General features: G+C 40.0%; 1 protein-coding gene across 7 annotated transcripts in view; it reads left to right on the top strand.

The window, feature by feature from the left end:
* Positions 1 to 1,726: 1,726 nt before the first annotated feature.
* MEF2A (myocyte enhancer factor 2A) overlaps positions 1,727 to 23,593 on the top strand; it is an 81,950-nt gene continuing 60,083 nt past the window's right edge. For 2 of the 7 annotated variants that reach the window (XM_015638757.3, XM_015638754.3), the window contains exon 1: positions 1,729 to 2,040. The gene's annotated coding sequence lies outside the window, so the exon portion shown is untranslated. Of the gene's footprint in view, positions 2,041 to 23,593 lie in introns of all 7 variants that reach the window. The other 5 variants (XM_015638751.3, XM_015638752.3, XM_015638755.3 and 2 more) reach the window with 5 other exon arrangements.

Raw genomic sequence — 23,593 nt, forward strand, 5'->3', positions numbered from 1 at the left:
CTTTGAACAAAAGGTGGATGTTACAGAAGCTGTTCAACTTATTTACTGGCTGCACTTTTAAATCCAAACTAATCTGTACATTAAAAACCCTGAACTCCAGCATTTCTGAGAGCTGTAAATTACTGTTTCCATTTGAGCGAAACTTCTGGAAACAGACAATACAAATTTACATTAACTTTTTGGGAATGATCATGGAGGATCTACCTTTTCCCATCCCACACTGTGGTCACCACACTGCCAGAGGGGAGTTTCTGTTATCATTTCTTGCATCCTATTTCCTAACCTTTTGTGGAGCTACCTTTTTGTGTTCAGTTAATGATACCATTTTAAAATACAAAGGACACCCTCTGATCTCTGTTTTTGAGAGACAGCACCTTTGGTTCTGGCGTCCTGATTAGAGATGTGCCCTTTTCAGTGATTTAGAGCTGTGAAATGGCTCCTGTTGTTCCACTCCGAGGCTGTGGGTATCTCACAGGATAAATCTGGAAGAGCTGTAGAGCGCAGATGATTTTTGGCAAGTATCATTTTATCATCAAAATTTTATTTTTGGGTCGCTCTTCAGCTGCCGCCTTCTGTGAAGGAAAACGACGCCCATTTTATGTCTTTTATTATGTATTCCCGAGTAGTCTTTTCTACTTAGAGCAAAATTAATGGGAGCTCTGGCAGAGATAATGTGAGGTGGGGATGGATGGATGGAGGTGGAACTGAGGTGGACTGTCACCTTTGAATGTAGAGACATAGCTCATGTCCTCAGAGCTGGGAGTTTCACAGAAAGCCAGTCAGAAAAATAATGTTTTTTTTATCTATATCTATATAGTAGATCTTCACTAAACATACAATTAGATATATTGTATGTAAGTAATATTTTGGGTAAAATTAATACAGTGTATATGTATACTGTACATGTATTTATAGTGCATATATATATACACTATGTAAAATACATAATATCTATTATATTATATATTATTTATAGTATAATGACTTTATATTGATAGTTTTGATTTTACAAACTTGTCCTTGTTCAATTTTACCAGTGGCTGTTTGTCACAATTATATAATATATACTAGTGTTTATATACATAATAAATACATTTTATATATTGTATATATATTCTATATACTAGATACACTGTGTTTATAGATACACTATATATAAAGATGTATCTACATAGTATAGAATGTATATTTATAAATATACACACATTGTATGTGTTGTGGAGGCAGTGGTGGTTTCTGAGGGTGACACGCACAGGCAGTTGAGCTGTTTGTGGGGGTAACTGCTGCAGTCCCGAGCTGCACGCTCCGGACGGGGCACGGGACCGCTCACCGGGAGTTGTTTTAATTACCCCAAAGCCCCGCTCTGGCCCCAAAGGCCCCGCCTTGGCGCAGGCGCCGCTCGGGGCGGGCCGGGCTCGGTGCGTCACCGCCGGCACACCCGGCCCTGCGCTCTGCGCATGCGCGTCCGCCGAGCTCGGGGAGGCGGGGCGCTCCCGTCCCAACGGCCCCGCCCGCGCTCGGCTCTGATTGGCTGGCGCTTCCATCCCCCCCTTTCTGATTGAGCGCTTCGCTGTCACTCAAGGCGTCCACGTTTCGCTGCGCCCCGCCTACCAACTGCGCTCTGATTGGCGGGCTGTCCTGTGCGGGTGCTGCGATTGGCTGTTCGCGCCGTCACTCTGGGGCGGGTCGGCGGGCAGGAATGTAGGCCCGGCCGCTCCCCGACTCAACAAAGTAATCCGGCCATGCCTCGAGTGCGGAGCGCGGCTGTTCCCGCCCCACCGCCCGCCGCGGGGGCACCGAGCCCCTCCCCTCCACCCCCGTTCCGTCCCGCCCCTGCCCGGCGCCGCTGAACGCCTTCGGCCCCGCCGGAGCTGCGCGGAGAAAAGTGCGGAAGGATACTGAAGGAGAGTGTGACAGACGCTGTAGTTCCGGCCGCGGTCGGGCCTTGTTTCCCAAAAATAGCGCGGCGCGGTATCCGTGCGCCGGTGTCAGTGTCTCCTGAGGAGCCGCGGCGGGAGCGGAGCGAGCGGGGGAGCGGCGGTGAGCGAGGGGTCCCGGGGTCCCGGCTCGGCGCGGCCCGCGGGGCGTGTTCCCTCAGCCCGAGGGTCGGGAAGGGTTGGGGGCAGCGGCCGAGGGGGTGGCGGGAGGGGGAAGGGGGAAAGGAAGGAGGGTCCCCCCCCTCCGGCCCCATCCCGCTCTGAGGGAGCGGAGCGGGGGGAGCCGACGGGGTCCCGGGGTGGGCGAGTTCCCGGGGCCTCCCCAGAACTTCCTGCGGGAGGGGATGGACATTTATGGGCCAGGCCGGCGGATCTGCCCGGGGACCGGGCGGGAGGGAGCGAAGGAGGGTGGGGTACGCGGCCCTGGAGCTCCCGGGGTGCGGGGAAAGGACCCTTTGTGCTGGGTGTCGCTGGGGAAGGCGACATCGCAGCGAGCAGGGAACCAACAGGAAAAGCCTCCCCGGGAACCCGTCCGTGGAATGCGCCGGCGGGAGCGGCCGGGGGTCGGGCAGGGGGAGGTGGGAATGGTTCAAGGAGTTGTGCGCCGCAGGAAGGTGTGCTGGGAATGGCAGGGGGAGAACCGCTCCTGATGTGTGAACCAGAGGGTGTTTTGTCCAGAGGGAGAAGGATGGAAGGTACGGCGGGGTTGTGCTGCCAGCAGGATTTTGTGTTCAGCGGCAGAAGTCGTGAGATAAAAGGACTGGTCCGCTTCTGACTGGAAAGACAAAATTTTTTAAGTTTATAGATCTATATTTTGCAATAAATTTTTACGTGCTTTTGAGATGCTAAGCGGCGAGGAGAGGGGAATTGCTCAGAAATACTGACCATAGTGCCTTGTTTGACAGGTTATTAATTTTAAAGTTGAGAAACTGGAGTTCTGTAGGGACGAAAAAGATAATTTAAGAAGAGGGTTTTTTTTTTTTATTTTTAGTGTAAAAACATTGTGTCCCATAGCTATACAGCGACTAAAATTATTATGAGCAGTGGGGGAAAGGGGTTCTGGGAAGTACAAAGGAGGAAGGAAAAGCAATAATTTGTAAACAGTAGTAAGGAAAATAAAGTGGTTTGATATGGAATTGGTAATGCAGATGTATTTATTTTAAACCTTTTTCACAGCCTGGGAAATTTTTGTATAGCATGAGGAAGGCTATGAGTTTCCAAGCTTAATTATGTGAACTGTCTACACACAATTATTCCTTATGCAAGTTTTTTTTTATTCTTATTTTTAGGAACTAGCCAGCTATATTTTGTTAGATAATTCTGGTGTCTTCTTATTGCTATCTGGTATTTAAATGAGTCGTGCAAAAAATATCAGGGCAACATTCCTGTCATCTATTCTGTCAGTAGTTAAAATTATTTAAAATGCCTTTTACATGTAAGAATGTAATATTTAGGGTTTTTTTCCCTCCTATCTCACAGGTGATTTGCATTTGGGGGAGAAGTGTGAAGTTTCTCATTTCAACTATTTTTTTTTCCCATTGAGGTGCTAGAATATGTGCAAAATGACATGTTATTCAATTACATAATTTAGAAGGATTATAATAAATTATAATAAAGAATGTAATGTTGGTACTTTTGTTCTCTGAAAGGTATCATTATTAAATGATATTTTAAAATTCTATACTTGTTAAGCCAGCTAATCAAAAATAAGAGAATGAAACAAATTGTCAAGATATTAAGGGATTATGATGGTGCTGTGCAGCTGGAGATGAACCTTTTTTGACTGAAAGCATTCAGTTCGGAATTTCATAAAGAAAATAACCCAGTGCCCTGGTCAGTTATTTTTCTCCTCCATAATTCTTTCCTACATCTGTAGTTGACTTGGTCCACGTGTAGTAGCACAGGAGGATCGTCTGTAAATGGGAAGAATCCCTCAATGTCAGGGACAGGCTCTACCTCAGGACAGCTTTGGTGTACATGAAACTCTCTCTCTGTCCCTGGAGCTGATCTAAACCAGTTTGAACATTCCAGCGTTTCTGTGATTTATTTGTGAGCAGGCATTTAGAGATGATGGTGGAAATACATTAGCTTCTGCTTGCTGTTTGCTTGTCCTGCTCCATTTATTCAGTGTGTGTTTAAACCGAAGTGGTCACTGCTCACCTCTGAGTGGGGCCATGGAATGCTTTGCATATGTGCAGATCCCTGGATTTAGATCCCTATAATACTAGTTTCTTTCTCTGTGAAACAGCAGATGGAGAAGAAAGCAAACACTGAATTTTATGAACTTAGAGAAATTGAGTCATGTTGGACTAGCACAATGAGGAGGACATGGCTGCATTCAAACTTGAAATAATTCTGCAGAATAAAACGGCTTATTATGGCAGAAGACTCATGTTATTTAGAACCTTTGAGCTGAAGTGTGCGTGGTTCACCTTAAACTGGTTAATGCGGGCAGCAGAGATTTTATGGGTTTATTTTAGAATGTTGGCCACGTTTCTCAGATAACTTGTTGATGTCATTCTGTATATTCTGGGCCCGAGTGCCGCTTCGGAGAGCCTGGAGGCACCACTCTGCTCTGTGAACAATGCCGTGCTACCTTGCCTGCTCTCAGCCAGGCCCTCCTAACAAAATACAGCTGATTAATTCTCCAGCTCTACTGAAAGAAGTGTAGTCTAATGCTGTGTAATGAGCAAATCTGAATTAGTTTGGCAACTTTTTTTTCCTAAGTAAGGAATATCTTGAATTAGGTAGAACTGTGGTTTGTTGTGCCTTGCTTGAGAGAGGTCTGTGGGCTTTAGTTGAATTTTTAAAGTATATGTTTTCTAAAAATTACCATTAGAACATTTTACTTGCCTCACCAAATTTTTATTTTTTTATGTTTAAAGTATTAAATATTCTGTGTAAACCTTGGGCTTTAGGCTTACTCAGTCCTGACAGCAGCCTGGTAATGTGTGCATAGTACTGGGGTCTGCTTTTCCTTCTCATTGCAACAAATCTTCCTTTGAATTAACTGGAGCATCATGTGGCAATGTATGTGCTTTTTAATGCACAAGTCGCTTTAAGTTTTCACATTTATTGTATTGGAAAGACATTATTTCACATGTGTTCTTCAATGGATCAAATGGAACAAAAGTCAAAATCTCTGTCTGGGATAATATGGGTGAATTTGGTGCTTTGTGTTCAGATTTGATTCCTTCAGCTCTGGTGAAGTAACCAGGGAATATAAACACAGCATTCCCTTTTTTCTTGTGTGCCTTCCTGTGCACGGCAAGGCCCGTGCCGTGATTACCTAAATGGACTTGTCATTGTTACAGAGGTGGTGCTGATGTAGGGGTGGTTTAACTCTTGCTTCTGCCAGTGAAATGAATAAAAAATTTTAAGGTATGTAATGGTATGAGGTTTTTATTTAGGTGTCTTAAATTTATACTCAGAATCCCCTTGGTTTAAAGTGTAGTCAGATATGAAATAACTAAAGGTAGCTGGTGTTTCCCCGTGATAGTTGCGAGGTGGTTTGGGTGTCTTAGGAAGTTTGGGAATGACACAAGACATTCTTTCACTTCTCCCCCGAGTTAGCTTTGTGGACCTTCCAGTAAAAAACTTGAGCATTTTTTTCGGACAGCTGATAAAAATGCATTTTAGGTCATTGATGCAGTATCTAGTGTAACAGAACAAAATAGTATTACTGAGTGTTCAAACCAGCCTTCAGCTGTGTAATATGACAGTTACCCTCCCCCCCAGCATGTGTTCTGTGGTAGAGCACCAGCTAATAAATAATGAGCTCGTAGTCTGCAATAATATATTTTGCTTCATTTATTTGAAAGTAAGCATCTGATCTAGATTTTTACCTCTGACTACTCCCCTTGTATGGTGCATTCTTATTTTAACACTTGATCTTTCAAGTTATTCCTTAGGGAATTGAAAAGAAGAAATTGTTTTCCTCCATATTAAGGCACCAATTTTTTTTTTTTAATCAACATTATTGTTTTGGCTTCTGTTTAATGGTTCTACAAGAGTGTTTCTAGATTTCTTTATATTTAATATATAACTTCCTTTAGGAACATGAACCCCTGTTCTGTGTACTCTCATTTCCATTTGACACTAAAGAGGAATTAGTATCTTGCAAGACTCCTCTGTTCCTGAGATTTCACCCCCACCTGTCCAAGACAATCACCCAGTTGGAATATTTTAAATTATACCTATATTTTATGTCTATATCTTTCTCCTTTTATTCTTAATCTCAGTCTCCTGTGAAGAATTAGGAAGGAATTTTATTCGAATAAGGCAGACTAAATTTTGTGACGAGTCTTTTTCAAAATTTTGGTGCAGGGTGATACAGAACCTTTTGTACAGGAGCACTCTGCTTTTTGCTCCGTGTGCTGCAGCAGTACAATTGCGCCTCTAAGATCATAAGAAAATACATCCCTCTTAATAAGTGTGTGATTAATTGAATTATTTTTCAGGGAATTAACTACTTTATATTCAAAATGTTAGTGATGCTTAATTAGGTAGGTCTCCCAGTTATATTCGCCTCTGTCCCTGGAGAGCTTTTGAATTCTAGCAAAGTCCTTATGGGCCAACCTGGAAACTTGAAAACGCGTTCTGCTTTGCTTTGTGATTTCACTAGGAGTTACCGAGAATTGTTGCATGCCTATTTTAAGTATAGTAAGATAAAAAGTAGATGCTAGGAATTACCAGCCAAGCAGAAAGGTAGAAAGGTGCTTGCTGTAAGTGTCTGTGTACAGGGCTCTGATGACAAAGCATCTTTTACTTTTTTTTCTAATCAGGAGCTAATTGACTCAGAGAAAAATGTGTCATGGTCAGAGATCACCTAGGAGTGGGTGTGTAGAATGGATGGGTTTGTGCTCATGATACTTTTATGATGATAACAGAAGTGAAGAAGGATTTTTTCCCCATTTATTTCAAATCCTTTTGAGTGTTTGTGTAACTCAGTTTCATTTGAAAACCCGATTGCTTGTGACACTGTAATTTAGGATTTCATGGACTGGACTGGTGTTATTTTTATTGTTTGAAGGCTGACCATAGACCTGTGAAAATATGTAAAGCAGATGTGTCATCTGTTACCTGCAGTGACTCTTTCAGGCTGTGGTCAGGACCAGAGTTGAGGTTTTGTACCAATATACCCAGGCCTGATTTTTTCATTTTCTGTGATCACTTTGTGTTTGGAAGATCAAGGGGGTTAAATTATTAAACTTTTAGCAATATAATTGTTTAAGCATGTCTGTAAATGAGCTTTGCTGGGGCTATGCTGTTACACATTTCGTTCATGAAGATTGTGGCATAGAGAGTTGAGAAACAGAATTCAGAGATTATTTTAGTGTCCCTTATGGTGTGGAAGAATTACAAACAGTAGTAAGAGAGTAAGCAGGAAGTTGAACCTTCAGGGACTCAGATATACACACAGGTCCTAAGGATGAGGGGTCATGAAGGGCACAACAGACTAGTCTTGGCAGTGTCCATTAGAGAAACTTTTGGAAAGTGTCAGGATAATGTGACTTTACACACTGTATCACACAAAATCTGTAATAATTGAATCCGAGAGCTGAGAAAAAAAAAGCTGTAATATTTTTTCTCCCTCAGATATCAAAAAAACCTACGGTTTTTGCGTGGTTATCTTTCTCCAGATGTTCTGAATTGTATTTAATTGACTATCATGTGGAAAACATGTATGGTATAGCTCAGAAGCATTGTGTAAGGGTATCAGTGTTAGGGAGATCTTGTTTTTAGTATCATTCTATCACAAGCAACTGCCTTTTCCTGATATGACTGCATGCATCCTGTTGTAAAATCTGTAAGCTGACAAGAATGACTGCTAATAATTGGGTGTATAGAACAATTTAAAAATGTTGCTTCCAGTGTGAGCTTTCAAAGCAATGAGTCTTCTGAGAATGTTTGAGAAAAGGGGATATTCAATCATTATTGTTCTTTTATTATCTTGTCAGGCACTGAGGGTAATAAACTGAAATTTTCAGAATTTTTATTTTTCCTTGAAGCCATTGAAATTATTGTCTAATGATATGAGGTTTTAATTAAGTCAGGTGTCTTAAATTTATGTTCAGAATCCCCTTGGTTTCAGGGTAAAAGAGGTGAAGTCAAAGGTACAGCACAAGATAATTTGTTTCACTTGATGCCTACAAAAAAGGAAAAACACTTTCTGCTAAAATTTTTGAGCCTATAGGCTGTCAAATTATGTTTATTAGTCTGAGTTTAATAATACACATATTTACTTGAATAGTTGGCTTCAGGGATTTGAAGCTTTAGAGTGCAGAAGAAGGATTTCATCCGAGAGACTTTGTTAATATCCTCCTGTGTTTCTTTTGAGCATTGGGGTTTTTGTGGTTTGTGTGTTGTTGGGGTTTTTATGTTTTATTTTCTTGTTGTTCTCCTTATGTTTGTTCGTAATATTCCAAATGGTGGTGTCTTAACTTTTTGTCACTGAAACGTATGTGGAGATCTTTGCTTTGAGAGATGTTGGGCTATGAAAAAGGTGCCAGCAGTAAAAGTATTAATGGTTTCCATTAGGAAGCACTAAATTAGAATTCCTCCTTCAGGAGAGGGAGTCAAAATCATGGATGGCTGAAGAGAGATATGGTCAGTTGATGGAAGCAAGAATTTGCCAAGTATTTAAGATATGGAATATGAGGGATTTTCAGAAGTTATAATTATTAACACAAATGTCCTGAAAATTCCTGAGGAGTATGTGGAACATGTCATGGCTTTGGATGTCATAGAATAATAATGAGTTTTAAATAGGTGCTTGTTGTTTTTGTCACAAATATGAAAACGGCTAACCTGAATAGCTATCAATTGAAACAACTGAAATTTAAAAACTATTTTATCAAATCAGTATTACAAAATCCTATAGAAATCACTTGTTCTCAGTGAAGGACAGAGAAATTTAAGAAGACATTTAATCTCCAGGCTTTGTATTGGGTTTAATAGGAGATGAAATTTGAAGAGGGCAGAAACAAGAATTATTGTAATTGTTAAATGATTTTTTTCCCTAAAAAAAGGAAAAAGCTGATCGTCAATATTTCTATTTATCACTGCTAATTCAGTATGTTAAAGAAACTAGTAAAATGTGTTGAAAGGATTAGAAATTCTGTGTTTTAAAACGTAATGTGCCTGTATATTGGAGTCATTTAGATGCCGTATGCAAAATAAGAGGAAAGTACCTTAAAAGACTAGTGGTTTGTTCGGGAGGTGAAACAGGGTAATGGGAGAGTTGCACATTTCAACCACTGTTCCTGTCAAGGCATTCTGATGCTCCTGGTGACTCCTGGTTGAATTTTTTCCTAGGCTTATCTCCAAAGGAGGCTTGGATTCCCGGTGGGATGCAATGTAACCTGATAGCCCGCAGTTATCCCCCAAGCTGCTTGGCAGTAAATCTTCCCGCAGATCCCCCCAGCCTGCCCTCACTGGAGGCGGATCTCCTGCACTGGGTCGCTCTCTCTTGTGCCTCTATTTGTAGTTTTCCCTTTGTGCTTTTGCTGAGGAGTTGGACTTCTGTCCTGTCAAGTTAAGCCTAGTGATGACATCCTTGATTTTACAGTTCTCTCCTGAGGATGCCCTGGAACAAGTCGGTGCACCCCGTTGTTGCCGCACGCATATTTACAGCGAGTCGTGTGTTAGCACAAGGCGCTTATGTAAAATTTGCACCAGATTCCACCAGGAAGTGACAGAGTCACTCCCTTGAGAAGCTGCGATGGGAGAGGGGATCGGAAGGTTCCCACTACGAAGAGACTCAAGTAAAAACTGCTCTTTCTTAAAAGCTGAGGGAAGGACCTGCCCCGGGTGAGGAGGCTGTGATCCGAGCCCGGATCCCCCGCTCGGAGCCCCCGCAGCTCCCTCTGGTGATCCCGGCGTGCCCGTGCAGCACCGGGACCTTGGCTGAGCCTCCGAATGAGAGAAACCATCAGCTCCTGCCACAGGACTGAAGAAACACTTCAGAGCAAGCCGAGGCTGCAGCCAACCTGGTGTTACTCTTGGGTGCTATTGAGTTTTGCTGCCTTTTTGTTTTATTCTTTTCACCATCTAATTTTTGTCTCGGGGGAGAATGAAGTCATTAAAGGATCTGTAGACTGTCCTGTTAACACTGGCTCTAGGCAAGCATAACCAGTGTGATTACATGAGATAAAAGGATTCCAGCTGTATGGCTGGGTTGCTGAGGAGCAAGTGAAACATGGCATGGGGAAGAGGGAAGAACAAAGACAGTGTGTATATGAAAATTTTATTCTGTATTCTGTAGCCTGTTCTATTTATGTTATTAAAATATGGAGAAATGGTGGAAGTAAACGTAAAAATAGCCTGAACAGTAATAATAAAGATGTGGTTTTGCAAGTAATAAAGCCTGGAGAATTTCCATCTCCCTTATTTTTCAACTCTTCTGTTATTCTGTGATCTTTTAGAGTATCCCCTCTTTACAGTGTGTTTCTCTTCAGTTCTCAGCTATCTTAAATGCTGTGCCAGCTGTGGCCAGGCTGAGCACAGGTGCCTGCTGACTGCCTAAGCATCCCCCAGGACCTGCTGCCTCTGGTCACTGCAGGGCACTGCTCTGCCCAGGGCTTCTCTGCAAATGCCACATCAACAATTCTGCAGCACTTTTAGGGAATCTCAAAAATAAACTTGAACTGATGCATTTGCTATGACACTTGGTTGAAACTGGCCAATATAATCAGAGGCTGTTAATGAGGGAGAATAGACTTGTGGTCAAGTAAACCTCGTTTTATTAAAAAAGTTATAAAGCTGTAGAAATACTTCTGTCTTCAGGATTTTAATCATCGATAATGATCTAATCTATTATCAGCAAACTCTTATTTTCTTAAATGTTTTTATTTAATTTTATTCAAATATAACTTAAAGTTAGGGCGATTTAAAACTGCATTCAGTTTCTTAATTTGCTTTGCTTTCAATGTATTTGGGTTGATCTAAATATCATGTTAGGCTGGAATTAATTCGTTCACCAAAATAAATATATCTTCATTTTGATGAAGCTTGCTTGTAAGCGTATGGGAAGATAGTTGGAATTTCTTCCTTGTGTCTTCCTATCTTCTTAAGATGTATTAGTATAAATTTATCTAAAGCCTCCACTTCACCTCTTCCCCCATTTGATGCTTGTATCTGTGCTTTATGGATCCAATTTTTTTAACAAATTTTTCTTTAAGGGCTGAATTGTTCATTAAAACTTACCACAATATTGCTGGATGTTGGCTGAGTAGTTCTCCAAAGTTTTTACTTTTCAGTCATTCAGTCCTTGAATGAAATGTTAATGAGAAGATGATCTGAAAAACTTCTTGAAAACTTTCTCTGCAACAAACTCCTAACTGAGGATTTTCCTTCAGAGCTGTTTAAGGCACCTAAGTTGATTTCTGTAGGCTGTCTTGCATGCATGTAGATAATGCCGACAAGTGAGCCACAGAGGTTTTTGTGTGTTGTTTTTCTAAGGCTTGAATGACTAATTTTCTGAAGGTGTAGGGACACAACAGCCTTTCATATGAGTTCCTTTTGTGCTTCTTACGACTGTTAAAAGCAGGAGAAAGTAAGCACAGACTAAAATTCAGAGTTGCAGTATGACAAAGAATCCTCCAGGCTTCTTATCTGGAAGAGCTGAGATCACAATTCTTGCTTTGGTCTTACCTGTGCTTCTCTGCTTTTAATTCTTCGTGGTCTCCTCTGCTTAGTCTTAGTGGCTTATAGGCATAATTAGCTTATCTTAAAATAGTCTGATCTGGTGGCAGTATTGGGACAGTGACGGGACAGCCAGCCCAGTCCCCGTCACATGCAGTGAACCACAGAGATGTGTCAGTGTTGGGCCCACTGAGCAGGAAGGGAGGAGTAGGTGAAAATCTTTAGAGGATATAAGTGGACCTTGAACATGAATGATTCAGCTCACCTGTGCTAGGATTTAAATGTTTTCCTTCAGGAATTTGACAACAGCCTGATAAAGTAACTAGAAAGCAGCTTCTCCTTGGTTTCAACCAAGATACTAGTGGAATAGAAACAAAAAAATTCAGTTCCTTTCCTTGGGTTGTTTTTTATATTTTTAGCTTTAGTATCTATCAACCTGTACAGGTCAGAAAGAGTGGGCCTCATCTTACCTCAAATGCCTTGTTTCAAACTTGCCAGTGTTTCAGGTCTGAGACCTTTAAAGTTTGAAGTGTCTGACCATTAATGTTTGTACTTCCTTGAGACTGTATCTCTGGGTTTCATACTTTCTATAATTGCCTTGACTTCTTTTTTCTTTCTTTCTATCTATCTTCTTTCTTTCGTTTCTATCTCTTTAGACAAATACAAATTTGGACAAGGGCACAATTGCATGTGTTAATGAAGATTGTTGTAGGTACACCAGTTCTGAGGGGTAAACTCTACATTTAAAATACTTTTCTTGGAAAAGCTTCTGCTGCAGTTGCTATTGTGGTTGCTACAATCTTGAACAAGGGATTAGAGTACTTTTTGTTTCTTGTTACTATGCAGGGAAAGGAACTTGATCTGCAATACATTCAGGCTATTTCTTGTGATGTGATTTATTCTGTATTTTCTGAAAGATGTCCCTTTGTTTGGATTTCAGTAGAAGAGTGCAATTTCTGAAATTCGTAAACCCCTAAAGTTATGTGCTGTTACCATGCTTTTTTTTGTTGATTAAAAATGGATTTCAGCGTTCAGTTTACAAGTTACTATTTGGTGAAATAGTGGCTCATGCTGGAGCACTCCAATGCTGGCTGCTCTTGACTTCGAGGAGAAAATGTAGTTCTGTTATTTCAATGTGTAAAATGCTGTTTAAGGGATGTTTGTTCTATTTTTGAATTGTTAACTCTTTATTCTGGACAGAATGAACTTTTATGTTTTTGCGCTCTGTATTTTCATCTCTAAAACCCTCCAAAACAATCTTGTCACAGATGCTTTTGTTACATTTGAGTTTGCAGACCTTCATTGAAAAACTAATTTGGACTCTGCAAAACATAGTTTAAAAAATATTCTCCTTGTGTTATTTGAGTTCTGCTTCCAGGTGGATTTGATGTACTGCCTCCATGCAGGAAGTGAGAAAAGGAGTTTTAACTATACGTTAATGTCTTGCATATGCTGCAATGTTCCTTGAGCTTTTCCTGTAAATTGCTGTAGCCAGGCAAGTCCTATATGTAGTTTAATGTTTAACTCTGGTTTTATTTTGCTGTTGTCGCTGGTGCTCTTATGCAGGCAGATTGAGTTGCTCTATAATGGAGGCTGGGATGTGGAACTTGCCTCTCTTCCTGTTTAAACTGTAGATCCCAAAAGCTTGGTCTAGGCATGATTTTAGCATGGTGTAGTTTGTTATTAAATTTTTGTAACAAACTACTTAACAAGGTCCACTTCTTTCTGTGAAACTTCCTAACTACTTTAGATAAAGTCAGCTTCCAGTGGGATTTGGGATATTTCTTGTAATGCTTGGTTCTTTGTGTTGTGTGTATGGAGTTGATTTTTTTTTCTTTCTTTTTTCCTGGTTTCTCCCACATTCATTAACTGTGCTTACAATGAGTTTTCAGTGAATTAGTGTCAATGTTCCAGCGAAACCCTTGGCTGTACTGATGACGTAAGTGGTGGAGATCTTATTCTGGAATTCTTTCTACTGTCTCCTTGTGTCTGTTAGACCTATTTAGATGAAAATGCTGTAGGCCAGTGGCATTGCCTGTGTGCTTGTTCCCTGCTATAATATTAATGTTTATATCTTACAATTATTGGGAGAGAGATTATTAGGCGGGGAAGTCAAGCACAGAAAAGCTTCCTGTGGATGACTTGCAGTAGTGGTGAATTCTGACAGGGTTCCCATGGTAGTGAATGTGTTTTCTTTAATACACATTACTCAGATCTTGCTATTGTCTTCTTTATAATACAGCGTGGTGGCTGTATTATTGTCAATACACAAGTTGCCTTAGCAAAACCTTTTGAAGCACTGTAAAAAATATGTGAAACCATGTTTGGCAAAAAATGCTGAAGGGTTTTAATGGTTCCTGAGTGTGCAGGGAACAGTCTTTTTCTCCTTTTGGCAATCACATAAACTTTTGAATCCAAGTCTTTGTCTCCTTCTCTGCTGTATTCCCATACAAAATTAAATTATTTAATTTTTATTTTAGCAATAGGAGACAATTTGAGCATAATTAAAGCAATGTATCTGTCTAAATGAGTGATACTTAGTTGGATTAGCATTGTTTAGAGAACATGTGTGCAGTCATTCTTTGTGAATCTGTACATTTCTCTTTTAGATCTATAATAAATATTGAAGTCTCACTGTTCAATCTAATGAACACAGCTTTATTTCTGCACTTTGATTGCTGCTCCAGTGGGTTGAATTACTGTTCTACAGCCTTCTTCCTGCCTGGGGTTCACACTCTGCCTATGGGGGGATGCACTGGATCTGGAGATGCTCAGAGTCTTTTGGATAATGAGGAATGATAATATCCATACCATTTGAAGAAATTTTTTAAAAAATTAATTCTGGATTCTAGTGCTCTTTTGCTAGTCTCAAGCAGTTTATGTATGAAATCTCCTAAACCAGAAGATCCTTCACCCAGATCTGAGGTCTGTGTATCCCATAAACAGGCCTTGCCTATTTTTCCTGTACAGTTATCTTCCTGGGCTTATCTTAATAGCACTGTCATTTGAAAGACTTGTCAGGGCACTATACTGAAGAGCAATACAATAGGAAAAATATTACTCACTAGATTTGTCTCCTGGATTAGTCCAGATTTGGGAAATTGTCTGTTCAGCTAGAATTCCTCAGATCCCCTCTTAGATTGGTAGTAAAGCTGTTTTGATAAATGTATATAGATAGATAGATGTATACAGGACACCTTTAAACTCATTTAATGTAGCTGTGCCAGTCAGTGGCATGTTAGGATAGCACACAGAAAGCATTTAGTTCATTATCCGAGCTGCTTGAAAATCCATCATTTCCCAAAATGCTCGTTAGTTGTAGCACCTAAATGGGGCAAAGCTGTTTCTTAGTGAAAAACATGTTTTCAGTGTCATATTTGTCATCATTAAGGCTTTGGGAAACTGGGTTAATATGTTCAGTTGTGATTATGCACTAGCAAGATGAGGATGGCAGTACCACCTGCGTTTTGAGGTGGATACATCTTCTCACGTGGTCTCGTGTGGTTTGTAGCTGTGAATTCCTGTCTCAGCTCTTCTTTACATCTTTGGTGGAACAGTGCTGAAATTATTTAATGTGTTCCAGTAAAGCAAATGACAGCACCCACCAACTTTTGTTTTTCCCGTTTGTTTCTTTGTTAGATGTGTTTTAGTCATTTTTTTGTGTGTTGTGAGAACATACTAATGTTTTTTGATACAGCAAGTGTTGCTGCATGAAATGCCTTCAAAAGTAGACTAATGTGGCAAATTTAAATCAGTCGTCCTTAAAAAACCTGAAATCTTGTTTATGTATTTAATTTAGGTGATTAAACTACAATGAAGCTTGGCTTTCAGTTAAACTTGCAGTTCCAAAACTTGTCTGTGGTCTAGATTGATGTCTCTGTTCTAAGAGAGATTTGGCTCAGATGGCCTTTAACAAATTGGGAAAACCAGGGGACATAATAATTTTATTTAATTTTGGTATCTGTGTGTGACTGAGGCTTCTGAAGTGTCCAGCACACAGGTCTTGGGGTGTGATAATAGCTGGGTGATAATGGTAGTTTCTACCTGTTGTAATTTGACCTAGCCAAGTGGATGCCTGACTGTGAGAGCTTTAGCTGAGGACTGTATTCTGCCAAGTATTATTTCCATTAACTTTTGCTATTTATAAATATGTAAGATAAAAAATTAGAAATAATTTTCTAGTGCAGGTGCTGTGTTTCTGAATTTTTTTTCAGTTCTCTAATTGATATCTGTAGGTTAAATTAAAAGTGCACATTGTAACCTGGAGGACTTTAGTGCCTCAAACTTGTCTGCTGATCCATTAGATTAGCAGCGCATTACTTCATTGGCAGACCTTGCCCTGTTTTGAGTATTTTTGCCATTGAGGAAATTTAAAACTGGTGCTTTGCCTTTGAAATTGTGGATTTCTTGCTGACCCTGTGCAAATGCCTTAATCTGCATCTCCCTGCCTGGGTGCAGTTTAACAATCTCGTGTTCTGTCCTCTGTCAGTGTGACAGGGCAGGAGGGTGCTGTGTAGGGGAGGTGTGGTGTGATGTGTTACTTGGCTAAAAGCAAGTGCTGTAAGCAGCTGAAGCTGTGTTGCCTGTGACTTTTGGTGTGATGATCAGGATGAGTGAATATGTCAGATTTCAGCTGTTTATTCTCTATAATTTTTTTTTTTTTTTAGATAGTTGCAAGTAAAGAAGAAGTATTTTCACCACACCCCCTTCTGTCTTTCTCTGCTATTTTTTTGAGCTTTCTTTCATTTCACTTCCTGGTGGGTAGATGGCGAGTTCTCTGGCAGATTTATTTATTAAAGTGTTGGTGTATTTTCTCCTGAGAAAGCAAGTGTTGTGGCTTCTACTCTTGGCAAGTATATTTTCTTTTATTTATTATCTTCCATTTTTGGTATGTCTTCTAGTGTTTTCATGAATGCAGTTCTATATCTGTCAGCTGGGTATGTTACATTAGCAGATTTTTGTTTCTTCTTTTCACCTGGGGTCTTTAAAAGCAGATGCTCCAAAATGGACTGATTAGCTACCAACACTTTTGGAGAAATCAAACAATTATTATCTGATCTAAAAGTCAGGACATTTGCATAGTTTTACATTGTGCAAGGCCTACTTTGGTTGATAATCTTGTTGGATAGGTTTTGATTTCTGCCTGTTGTTGATCGTTTTTGTTTGCTTCTGAAGTAAGAATAACCTGTAGCACTTCACAGCTGCAGATAATTAAATAAGTCCTTCACAAAGCTATTTATTAAATAAATAAGTCCTTTATTAAGGTCAGTGGAATTTCTTTGTGCTTTGTATAATATTGAGCATTTATTACTCTTAGTCAAAACTTGTTTTGTGTGATATATAAGACTAACTTTTCTCTGTAGCACCTTAATATTATTTGCTGACAGAAGAATTGCTCTTTATTTAGTTTTTACTGTATTGATAAAACTGTGAAGCTGCTTTTTAATTGTACAGTCAGAAATGTGCTCTTTAAAAAGATGAAAAACGTGTTTTCTGTAGACAAATTGTATTTGTAGATTCCACTTCCTAGTTTTGTCTTCATATGGAACTTTACTGGTTCAGTTATTTCATGACTCTTCTGTGGGGTTTGTTTATCAGTACAGCTCTTGGTTTTAGTTCTGTGTGTCCTTTCTGCGAAAGGAATCCAATGTATGTGCAAGTTATTAAATACTCTTGGTGTGCTGGGACTTTGCTAATAGCAGGTCGGATTGGTTTGCACCTCATAAGTCATCAATGTGGAAAAAATATAAAAAAAAATGTAAGGAAAAAATTCAGCTCTGATGCAGATAGGAAAGCGATAGCTTAAATATTCAAGCAGTAACAAGTCAAATGCCAAGTTTGGAACATGATAATTCAGCCGGGTTCACCTTTGTGACAGCTCTGCAGAGGTGAAGAATGGTTCTTGAGGAGGATTTTTTTCTTTCCTTTTCGCAGCGACAGCTTCTGTGCTCCCCTGGGTCAGGGGGTGGGGAAATCTTCCCAGCAGCTGCACAGAAACCTTAAGTGCAAGGATGGCCCAGATTCGATGCTGGAGCTTCAGGCAGAGTTCTGCTGTGTGTTAGCACTTCGTCCATGTGACGCTGTTTGACCGGATAAAGGCTCTCAATCACGTGCTAATGTGTGATACTAAATGAATACATATTCTGTGTGTAGCTAATAGAAGTGTTTCTCCTCCTGAAAAATAAATCTCTCCTCTATTAGAGATGATTTTGTGCCTCCAACATTGTCCCTTAGAGCAGAAGTTCTAATGTCAAAACGAAACCTGGTCAATATATCAGGACCATACTGCAGACATTTTATATTTTGGTGCTTAACCTTTGGGTGACTAAAATGAAAAGTGTTATAATAATTTCCTTCTGTAGAAATATGGTATTCTGTATCTTTCTGTTAGTGTATTATTTGATAAATGCTGGTGTGCTCTGCAGAGTAATTAAGGGAGGACTCTGAGTAATGAGCTAGAGTATCATCTGCTCCAAATCCAGGCGTATCTCTACCTTTGCCTCTCCCTTTTCCCTTGGTGTGCCCATAGCACATCTTTGTTGTGGGTAAGCTGGTTACCTGCTGGTAGTTCTGTCTGGTTTCCAGCTTTTCCCAGCTGGAAAGGGAAGACCAATGAAGAATGAACCATCTCACAAAATTTCTATTTAAGAGGAGCAGTGTCAGGATGTGCTTCTGGGTTGCAGCAAACACGCAATTGCAGCTAAAGTAGGTCTATGAGAACTTTCACCTACCCCCTGTGGATATGGTTGCACTAGAGTAGCAACAGTCTGGGATTTTTATGTGGGCTAGCTGCCTAAATATTTACCAAAGGTCTCTATGATTCCCTCTGCCTCCAGCGTCGGTGCTGAAGCTTGTTGTGATTACAGCCTTACTGATAAGTGTTTAAGTTAGGCTTTCCTTTGTGCTTAGGAAAAGAAAAGGATTAATGCATATTCCTCCAGCAGAATGCAGATAACCTCTCTTGACCCTGGTGATCAAGTCTATTCCCCCTTTATCTTCGAACTCCCCAAGGCACCAGTCTGAAGCCATGAAACACATGATCTGAAACATCCCCCTGTTGGTCTAGAGGCTGATTTTGGAAGAGTTTACCTTCCTTTCCCCATTAAGCAGGCATTCTCTGCAGTGGTGTCTTCTTGTAGTATTATATAGGAAAGCATTGTAACAGAGGATGATGAAATATTTTCAGGGTGTTCTCCATTAATTTTGACAACTCAGATTTGTTTGTGCTTTTTATATGCCAGTGTGTGTATTTCTAGACATGTCAATATATATGTAGAGACAATATGTGGGATTTTTTTAATATGTCACTGTCTTTTATGGAGAACATCTGTTCTGAAATTGTTACAATATGCAATGATACTTATTTAAAATGTGTTGTTGTAGTAGTTACTGTGTATCCAGACAGTTTAATAAACCAGTAAAAGATTTCAAATGTAGTTGAATACCCTACTTAGTTAATGACACCTAGTGTTTGGAATTTCATCAATCTTAACATGTCACATATTCGACTATAATTGAATGACCTTTCCCTTAAATTTTCATAGCAAAAGACTATGACAAAGCCATTAGCTTTGGAGTTTTGAATCTGAAAAATTCATAATATAGATAACATAAATGCAAGGCTTGCATGTGTGTGTTAAAATAGTAAATGGGTTAAAGTAGCATAGGCATACTTCGTACTGTGTTGGCATAGTTTTCCCCTTCAGATGGTAGTTTGGAATGTGAAGCCTCTTCCTATATGTGCTGGAGCAGAGCTAAACTCTAATGTCACTTACAGGAGAAATTTAATACAAGCAGCTTGTGCAGAACTGACCTGCTGCCATGGTAGCATGTAATATATTTAGCATGCATGTGTCTAGTAACCATGTGATCTTATACAAGTGAATAAAACAGAGAAGCTCTCAAAAGTTAACATTTCTCTGAATGTTTCCAGAGTTCTGTTAGTTAAATAAAATGTTATCAAACTATTTAAAGAGACACAGTTTGTAACTGGGATGTAACAAACTTAGATTTTTGAATGCTGTAGCAACGTCTCTGCATGTAAGTGTAAGAGAGACAGAATTCAAAGGAAGTTAGATTTTTTTTAACCCACCATAATTTTTGGAGTGTTTTATTTGGGTTTTTCTGGCTCTTATGGTTCAGTTTTCTGCTACCATTATGAACAAAGATTAAATTTTAAATGAAATCTGAAAATAGCAATCTGATCCTCAGGTACTTAATCTTTAAGAAAACCCACAAATGTAAATTTTGGCAGTGCTGTGTTATTGTCAGAATGTCTTGGTATCATCTGTGCTTAAAAGCTAAAGTGTCACTTACATGCCTCCTGCAGATTTAACAGGACACCATTTGGGAGATGATAAGCAGGGAAGAGTGGCACACATAAGTCCTCTATCAAGACACTGTTAAAAAGTGGATAATCTCTTTAATGGAATATAATCTTGCTTATGCAAAATCCTAATAAAATTTAGTACTTTCCCTGCTGATTTGTTGCAGAAAGTGTGATGTTGATTTTGGTTTACAGTTTAGGGGTTTTTGATGTCCTGTGCTGAGCAGAGAGTGGGGTGATTTGCTCATCATTCCTGTTTTATGGCACAATCCCATTTTCCCTGTGGTAGCAGCGTGGTTCTTGCACAGCAGCTGTGGGCCTGGGTGAGTAGAAATGTCCTGGGGTGGATCTAAGCAGCAAAGTGGAGCTATAATACTGAATGTGGGACATGGTGTTTCTACCAACACGTTGCTGAAGGTTTTCCTTAGGCTCAGGCTTGCCTGATTGTGTTCCTTAAGCTGGAAGATTCAGATGGGTTCCTGAATGCTTTGGGAGTTCTTTTCTTTCCTAGGTCGGGTGCTCCCACGTCCTGCCAGTGAGGCTTGGCTGAAAGCGGAGGAATGAAGGGTTCCACCTTCCCCCAGCTGCGATTTTAACATACTTTTTCCAGCTATCAGCTTTTTCTGTCTCTTCCTGTTAAGAAGTCCATGTAGGCACTTTCTTCTGAATAATTTGTTCTTGGATTTTGGGTTTTTATTGTATTCTAGATGCACTGTCATTATGGACCAGTGAACTCCTTCAGAGATGGAAGATACTTTCTCTTGATTTCTGCAGTTTTGATAGATACTGCACTTGCAGAAAAATTGCAAGGAAGCACAGTAGATTTTGTGTACTTCAAGGATGCACATAGTAAAGTAGCATTAAAATGTCTTAAACATTGTAGAGAACTGAAATTTATTCCATAAAGCATCCATTATGTACCTTAGTGTAGGTCCTGTTTCTAGCCCTGCAGGGTGTAGTTGTGTTGGAAGCCATGGTTGATCTTTTTAAGTGGTTCAAAATATCAATAATCTTTCTGCAGGAGTTCCTGAGTTAATGCCATATGAAAACAACAAGGTCTCTTTAGACTTCCAATTTTGGTTTTTCAGTAGCAGCCTGGATCTGAGACACTGCAGAACCACTGGTGGAAACTCAGACCTCTAGCAAAAGCTGCAGTTTGTTGTGGGTTAGTCAGTGCTATTGACAAACATTTCTTCAGTTTCATGATTTACTGTTCCTTTCCTCACGGCTGTTCTAAGTAACTTTTTTACAAGAACTGAGTCTTGTGCTTAATTGATTTAATTTTCAGAAGGCCAAAGAATATCATGTGCTTATTTGAAAGACCTGCCCTTGAGGTGAAATCCTCAAAAGTGAATGAAAATCAGTTTCTTTTCAATGCCTGTTCAATGCATCTACTAAATTTAAAACGCCAGGTCTGTGTCTTTGTTCTGTGCTAGGTGGCATCGAATTAGATAAAATGTCACAAAATTTACTGTTAACTGTTTCTGCTGCTGTCCTCTGTAACACTTCTGCTTTTGAGGACCTGATCTTCCCTTTAGTGCCTTTCTTCCAGCTGTGCACAGTGAGAATTTTCCCTGAAGGAATTGGAGACATTCAAAACAGAACAAAGCACTGAGACCTGAGAGCATCACTCTTCTGTATTGGAGTTTTATGGGGTGTTACCATCCTGTTCAGGAATATTGTGGCTTCTGTTTCACCTAGGCAAGGGCACCCATTTGACTGAAATGAGATTTTTTAATCAGAGAATTCTCTAAATGCACTAAATAATTCTTCCATTCCATGCCCAAGCTGACATCTTGCAGCTAATGCAGATGGAACAATTTGGCAGCAGTAGGGTGTGAGAACAGAAGTCTTGGTTTACTCTGTTTAAACCAAAGCTCAGTGCTGCTTTAAATGTTGTAATTCCTGTGCAATGGATCTGGTTCATGCATGCAGATCTCTTCCCAAACTGTGCTGTGATGGTGGCCTTAAGATTTTATGTGGTGCTGTTTCTGTTGTGGAATACTAAAGGGTTTGAGTTATTTTGGGTAAGTGAAGCTTACAAAGGGGAGTGCCTGCCACCTCTAAAGGCTTGCTGAGGTTGTTAATCAGATATTACCATCAAAATGAAGTACATTCAGTGGTAGACAAAGAGGAAGGAAACCTACCAGAAGCTAGAAGGAAGAATCTCCACAAGTGTTGGTTGATGTAACATGTTAAGAGTGGTGTCTACTAGAAGTACAGGGTAAGCTTGTTTTGATTCCTATCTTCCTTTGAAAGCAGGCAAATGTTTATAGCATGGAGGATGTCTCCACCCCTCCCTCAGTGAAGCTGTGTGCTGGAGAAAATGATGACACTGGATGTTGGTGAATTCTTCTTACAAATCTAAACATAGCCCATAATCATAGGTGTGTCTGTGCAAGGGTAAAGTGTATGAGTTCCAGGTTAAATCATAAGATCAAGTTTTGAGAACTAGGTCCAGCTCAGTGCTCAACCTTCTGGGTTATACTAAGAAGTCTTTGTTTCAAATCTCAGTTTAAAAATCTGTTAACTTGGCAGCAGGATGGAGTCTGCTAAAAAAACAGCTAACAATCTGTAGTTTGTCTGAATGCAGGGAGTGAATTGCTGGAAGGATCCATTTCTCCCAATGGGAAGACAGAATTTTGTAGTCACAGTGTTTTGTTTTCAAGTTTCTTCAAGCAAGTCTAAATTCATTTCCTTACAGCTTCTGTAATCCTACCTCAAAGTAGAGGATATGAGGTGAGAATTGAGGGAGAAGCAGAACTCAGTCATCAATACGTTTCCTAATTAAAATCCACTAATTCCAGTTCTCGTGAGCTGTCAGGAGTATCTTGTATTTCTGCATATTGCTGTTCCAGTGTTTGCTCTGAGTTGGCTGTTTAGTTTTTATTAAGCAATGTGTGGCCTCATGTGCAAGACTTGCAAAGCATCATGAAAGAGCACAACAGGATAGACCTGGATGCTGGAATTTCTTGCAGTATGATTTGTAGCCATTTAGAGCTTTGTTGCTGTGTATCTGTTGCAGTGAGGTGGTTCAGGTTGTCAGGGTGGTATAGAAAAGCAGGTATGTTCAAAGGTACACCAGTCCTGGAGGGGAAAACACATTTTCAATACAGGCCAGAGCAGCAATAATAGAGCCGAAGAGGCCCTGGGTGTGCTGTCCCTTCCAGGCTGGGTCTTTGCTGAAGCAGGTGAAATTGGAGAGCAGAGCACTGCTGTCTGCTGTTTGCCAGCTTGCTGTCAATATTTATTGCTTCAGCTGCTGCAAGGCTTCCAGTCAGCATGTGAGAGAGAAATGCTTTAATGTTCTGAAGGCCCAGAGTACTCAACAATGAAGTTTTTTTTAAGAGGAGTTAAGATTTCTTGCAGGTGCAAGAATGCTTCTCAGCAGGTTCTTGAAAGCTGTGTATAAACTGTGTCAATTTGCTGTGGTTGACTTTTTGTTCATATAACTCCATATAATCATGTTCACAGGTTATTTATGTAGAATGAGTAACATGAAATAATGTAAAATAATTCACTTAGCATCTGATTCTAGTATACAGAATTCACTTTAATAAATGTATTTAATATCTGGGTGGTTTTTTCCCCAGATAAAGAAGTACATACAGTTTTTCAGAAAGAAAAAATTCCTTATTGTATGAGAAGGGAACAGAAAAGATTGCAGTTGCTTTCCTGTGTTCTA

The sequence above is a fragment of the Parus major genome, chromosome 10 (genome assembly GCF_001522545.3).
Source record: "Parus major isolate Abel chromosome 10, Parus_major1.1, whole genome shotgun sequence".
Lineage (NCBI taxonomy): Eukaryota > Metazoa > Chordata > Aves > Passeriformes > Paridae > Parus > Parus major.